Raw genomic sequence first — 6528 nt, 5'->3', positions numbered from 1 at the left:
AGGTACTACCAGAAGGAATGCATCCACTGCTTGAGCAATAGTCCAGCCCTGCCGCTGCTATCAATGCTCAGCTTGAAAAGTAATTGTGTCAAAAGAAATGCCTCTTTCATGCCACTCTTGCTCTTGTGTCCCTTTGCAACTTGCAGCAGTAACAATGGTGCTTTTTAAAACACATTTTCCCGCCCTGGATGTTGGAGGACGCCAATGCCGCGCTAAGCCATGCCCTCCTCCGTCGCCTACGGTCCCCTCCTCTCTTTTAAAAAAAAAAGCTTTCCCACGTGAGCACGGGCCTCTGATCCTGTGGGATCATACAGTGAGGGGGAAAATGGCAAAGAGGGAGCCTGGAAGTCGCTTAGTAGGGCGGCGTGCCGTTCGTTTTTTTTTTGTTTTTTTTTGGTGCTTCTTCCTCGCGAAGAGGGAGAGAAAACGGCACAGGTGGGGGGAGTCTAGTGGGAGGAAAACCTCCCCCCAGATTTACTGGAGGTCTGCTGCTGGCTGGAGGAAAGGAAGCTGCTGTACCAGACACAACGTGAGCTCTCTGAAGAAGTGTGAGAAGGTATGTGCTCTATACAGCCCCCAGTGGTGACACCTAGGCATGACAACATTCACTAAATTAACCACTTGCCGACCGCCGCACGACGATGTACGTCCTATTTTTGAAGAGGGATATCTCGATAACGGCAGCAGCTGCTGCCACAACCGAGATATACATCTCTTCAGGCGGCGGTCGGCTGTACGATAACGGTGGTCTCCGCGGCAGATTCGCCGCAAGATCACCGCTATCGGCGGCGGGATAGGTGCCACCCCCCTCCCGCACCTTCCGCCGCTTACCGGAGCCGTCGGTAGCGGCGGAGGCGATCGGGTCCTTTCATCTGCTGGGCATAGAGACAAGTGAGGCTAAGATGGCCCCCACTTGTCTCTATACCATAGGAGGGCGGAAGCGACGTCAAAACGTCACTTCCGCCCATACCTCTTAAAGGATATTTTTTTTAAATGTCAGATTTTCTTTTTTTTTTTTTTTTTTTTTTTTTTTGCATTTTAGCCAAATATGAGATCTGAGGACTTTTTGACCCCAGATCTCATATTTAAGAGGACCTGTCATGCTTTTTTCTATTACAAGGGATGTTTACATTCCTTGTAATAGGAATAAAAGTGATCAATTTTTTATTTTATTTTTTTAAAACAGTGTAAAAATAAATAAAATCAATTAAAATAAATAAGAAAAAAAAAATGTAAAAACACGACGAGCTTGCGCACAGAAGCGAGCGCATACGTGAGTAGCGCCCGCATATGAAAACGGTGGTCAAACCACACATGTGAGATATCGCCACGATCGATAGAGTGAGAGCAATAATTCTAGCCCTAGACCTCCTCTGTAAAGCAAAAAATGCAACCTGTAGAATTTTTTAAATGTCGCTTATGGAGATTTTTGAGGCTAAAAGTTTGACGCCATTCCACGAGCAGGCGCAATTTTGAAGCGTGACATGTTGGGTATCAATTTACTCGGGCGTACCATTATCTTTCACAATATAAAAAAAATTGGGCTAATTTTACTGTTGTCTTATTTTTTTATTCAAAAAAGTGAATTTTTCCAAAAAAAGTGTGATTGTAAGACCGCTGCGCAAATACGGTGTGAAAAAAAGTATTTCAATGACCGCCATTTTATTCTCTAGGGTGTTAGAAAAAAAAACAAGTAATTTTCTAGCAAAAAAAAACTGTTTTAAACATGTAAACACCAAGTCTGAAAAAGAGGCCTGGTTAACCACTTGCCGACCGCCGCACGACGATGTACGTCGACAGAATGGCACGGGCAGGCATATGGGCGTACCTGTACGTCCCTGCCTTCCCGCGGGTGGGGGGCCCGATCGGGCCCTCCCCCCGGTGCCAGCGGCGGTCGGTTTTCGTTCAGAAGCGATCCGGGATGAGGGAGCGGCCATTCATTCATGGCCACCCCCTCTCGATCGCTCCTGACGAATGGAAGTGAGGCGTGACATCACTTCCTCTCCTGTAATGTAAACACAGGCAGAGGAAGTGATGTAATCTCTCCTCCGTGTCGGTATTTTTCGTTCCGGCACCGAGGAGAGAGGATCGGTGAGTTGCACCAACACGACACTTCACAGTAGAACATGCCAGGCACACTCTCACCCCCCCCTTCACCCCCCGATCACCCCCCAATTACCCCTGCCCCCCCAGTCACAGTGACACCAATTGCATATTTTTTTTTTGCATTGGTGTCATTTGTGACTGTAATAACTGTTAGGGCAGTTAGGGTTAGCCCCCTTTAGCTCTAGGGTACCCCCCTAACCCCCCCAATAAAGGTTTAACCCCGTGATCACCCCCCGTCGCCAGTGTCACTAAGGCTGGGTTCACATTGCAGCGGTTTATGAGAACGAATGTGATTCGCACCGCACTGCAGTGCAAATCACATCCGATCTCTGTGCGATTCGAGTTCAGCCATACAGATAGTATGGCTGAATTCGCGCCGCACCCGCCGCAAATTCGCACGGGACCCTTTTTTGGTCCGCAGCAGAATCGGATCGCATGGGTGTTCACACCATGCGATCCGAGTTTGCAGATCGCACTGCGATATGCGAACTGATCTGGGGGTGTCATTAACATTTCACTGACACTCCCAGCAGTTCGCATAGGGCAGTGTGAACTGCCGCCGGGAGGCATGCGATGCGGGAACCCGCCGCGGATTCGTGGCGTTCCCGCATCGCTCCAGTGTGAACCCAGCCTAATAAGCGATCGTTTTTCTGATCGCTGTATTAGTGTCACAGGTGACGCTAGATTAGGCAGGTAGGTATTTAGGTTCACCGCAGCTTTTTATAGCGCCAGGGACCCCCATATACTACCGCATAAAGCCCCCTGATTGCCCCCTAGTTAACCCTTTCACCAGTGATCACCATATAACTGTTACAGGTGACGCTGGTTGGTTAGTTATTTTTTTATAGTTTCAGGGCACCCGCCATTTATTACCTAATAAAGGTTTAACCCCCTGATCACCCGGCGGGTGTCATTTGTGACTGTAATAACTGTTAGGGCAGTTAGGGTTAGCCCCCTTTAGTTCTAAGGTACCCCCCTAACCCCCCCAATAAAGGTTTAACCCCGTGATCACCCCCGTCGCCAGTGTCACTAAGGCTGGGTTCACATTGCAGCGGTTTATGAGAACGGATGTGATTCGCACTGCAGTGCAAATCACATCCGATCTCTGTGCGATTCGAGTTCAGCCATACAGATAGTATGGCTGAATTCGTGTCGCACCCGCCACAAACTCGCACGGAACCCTTTTTTTGGTCCGCAGCAGAATCGGATCGCATGGGTGTTCACACCATGCGATCCGAGTTTGCAGATAGCACTGCGATATGCGAACTGATCTGGGGGTGTCATTAACATTTCACTGACACTCCGAGCAGTTCGCATAGGGCAGTGTGAACTGCCGCCGGGAGGCATGCGATGCGGGAACCCGCCGCGGATTCGTGGCGTTCCCGCATCGCTCCAGTGTGAACTCAGCCTAATAAGCGATCGTTTTTCTGATCGCTGTATTAGTGTCACAGGTGACGCTAGATTAGGCAGGTAGGTATTTAGGTTCACCGCAGCTTTTTATAGCGCCAGGGACCCCCATATACTACCGCATAAAGCCCCCTGATTGCCCCCTAGTTAACCCTTTCACCAGTGATCACCATATAACTGTTACAGGTGACGCTGGTTGGTTAGTTATTTTTTTATAGTTTCAGGGCACCCGCCATTTATTACCTAGTCTCACTAGTGTACCCCTAAATTTAGGGGTGTCTACTTTCCAAAATGGGGTCATTTGGGGGGGTTTGTGCCATCTTGGCATTTTATGGCCTTCAAAACTGTAACGCCCTTAGAAAGCCTGAAGGCGGTGTTTGGTTTTCGGGGCCCTGTACGCGGCTAGGCTCCCAAAAAGTCCCACATATGTGGTATCCCCGTACTCAGGAGAAGCAGCAGAATTTATTTTGGGGTGTCATTTCACATATGCCCATGGCATGCGTGAGCAATATATCATTTAGTGACAACTTTGTGAAAAAAATAAATAAAATAAAAAAGTTTGTAATTTTCCCGCAACTTGTGGCAAAATATAAAATATTCCATGGACTCAACATGCCTCTCAGCAAATAGCTTGGGGTGTCTACTTTCTAAAATGGGGTCATTTGTGGGGGTTTTGTGCCATCTTGGCATTTTATGGCCTTCAAAACTGTAATAGGTAGTGAGGAGTGAAGTCAAATATTTACGCCCTTAGAAAACCTGAAGGCGGTTCTTGGCTTTCGGGGCCCCGTACGCGGCTAGGCTCCCAAAAAATCCCACACATGTGGTATCCCCGTACTCAGGAGAAGTAGCAGAATTTATTTTGGGGTGTCATTTCACATATGCCCATGGCATGTGTGAGCAATATATCATTTAGTGACAACTTTGTGAAAAAAAAAAAAAAAAAAAATTAAAGTTTGTAATTTTCCCGCAACTTGTGGCAAAATATGAAATATTCCATGGACTCAACATGCCTCTCAGCAAATAGCTTGGGGTGTCTACTTTCTAAAATGGGGTCATTTGTGGGGGTTTTGTGCCATCTTGGCATTTTATGGCCTTCAAAACTGTAATAGGTAGTGAGGAGTGAAATCAAAAATTTACGCCCTTAGAAAGCCTGAAGGCGGTGCTTGGTTTTCGGGGCCCCGTACGCGGCTAGGCTCTCAAAAAGTCCCACATATGTGGTATCCCCGTACTCAGGAGAAGCAGCAGAATTTATTTTGGGGTGTCATTTCACATATGCCCATAGCATGTGTGAGCAATATATCATTTAGTGACAACTTTGTGTAAAAAAAAAAAAATATATATATTTTTTGTCATTCAATCGCTTGAGGCAAAAAAATAAAATATTCAATGGGCTCAACATGCCACTTATCAATTTCCTTAGGGGGTCTACTTTCCAAAATGGGGTCATTTGGGGGGGTTTTGTACTGCCATTTTAGCACCTCAAGAAATGAGATAGGCAGTTGTAAACTAAAAGCTGCGTAAATTCCAGAAAACGTACCTTAGTTTGTAGATGTGACAACTTTTGCGCAAACCAATAAATATACAGTTATTGACTTTTTTTTTACCAAAGACATGTGGCTGAATACATTTTGGCCTAAATGTATGACTAAAATTGAGTTTATTGGATTTTTCTAATAACAAAAAGTAGAAAATATCATTTTTTTTCAAAATTTGCGGTCTTTTTACGTTTATATCGCAAAAAATAAAAATCGCAGAGGCAATCAAATACCATCAAAAGAAAGCTCTATTTGTGGGAAGAAAAGGACGCAAATTTTGTTTGGGTACAACATTGCATGACCGCGCAATTACCAGTTAAAGCAGCGCAGTGCCAAATTGTAAAAAGACCTCTGGTCATTTACCAGCAAAATGGTCCGGTCTGAAAGTGGTTAAAAGAAAAAACGCATGGGGTTCCCCCCAAAATCCATACCAGACCCTTATCTGGGCATGAAGCCTAGCAGGTCAGGAAAGGGGGGGGACGAGTGAGCAGCCCCCACATCTTATACCATACCAGGCCACATGCCCTCCACTTGGGGGGGTGGTGCTTTGGGGCGAGGGCCCCCAAAGCACCTTGTCCCCATGTTGATGGGGACAAGGGTCTCTTAACTACAACCCCTGACCCCGTCCCCCCATGTAAATGAGTATGGGGTACATAGTACCCCTTCCCGTTCACCAAAAAAGTGTCAAAAAGTTAAAACAAAACACAGACAGTTTTTGACAACTCCTTTATTTATTTCTTATTTTAAATAAAACGTCAATCATGCCGCCCGCCGACCCCAAAAAAAAATAAACTCTCCATTTTCATTGGCGGACAACCACCGAATGCCTCCTCCTCCATTTGACAGTTCTTATATATGTAAGGGCAGGGCCACCTGGCGATGCCACCTGATGGCACCCCCCCTTGTTACATCTGGTGCATGCTGGGTTGGTAAAGTCACAAGGGGAGGGCACATTTTTTTTAAATTCATCTGTCAGAGGGGAAGCCCACTGACAGCTGATGACTCATCAGTTGTTAAGGACTCCATGGCCCGCTCCTTAACAACCAGATTTTACTGCACCCTGATTGGGCAAAGCTTTGCCCAGTCAGTGCTCAGAATGCACTTTGTAGCGCGCAGTGCATTGCAGGGCATTCGGTGTCTAACACCCTTGCGAATTCAGGTGTTCCCCAAACGAGGCCGAACAGCCAATGTTCGGCCCGAACTCTCTGGCCAAACCGTTCCCCAAACACTATTGGTGTCATTGGGAGGAATAGAGCCCCATTGCTGATGTCGGTGTGAGGAATGGTGCTCAGACGGCCAGATAAAGGCAAGCGAAGGGCTGCATTCGGCCCACAGGCCACAGTTTGGAGACCACTGATCTAGACTCCAAAAGTGTCCAGTTTAGATTCATAGCACTCTACGAAATGATTTGCTTGGTTCGTTTTCTTGTGAGTCCTAATAGTAGAGTGGTGATCGCATATTGGGTCACATAATCTTCTTG

The sequence above is a fragment of the Lithobates pipiens genome, unplaced genomic scaffold (genome assembly GCF_037356315.1).
Source record: "Lithobates pipiens isolate NorthernLeopardFrog02 unplaced genomic scaffold, aLitPip1_a1.2 Scaffold_22, whole genome shotgun sequence".
Taxonomy (NCBI): Eukaryota; Metazoa; Chordata; class Amphibia; order Anura; family Ranidae; genus Lithobates; species Lithobates pipiens.
This window is presented reverse-complemented; position numbering follows the sequence as displayed.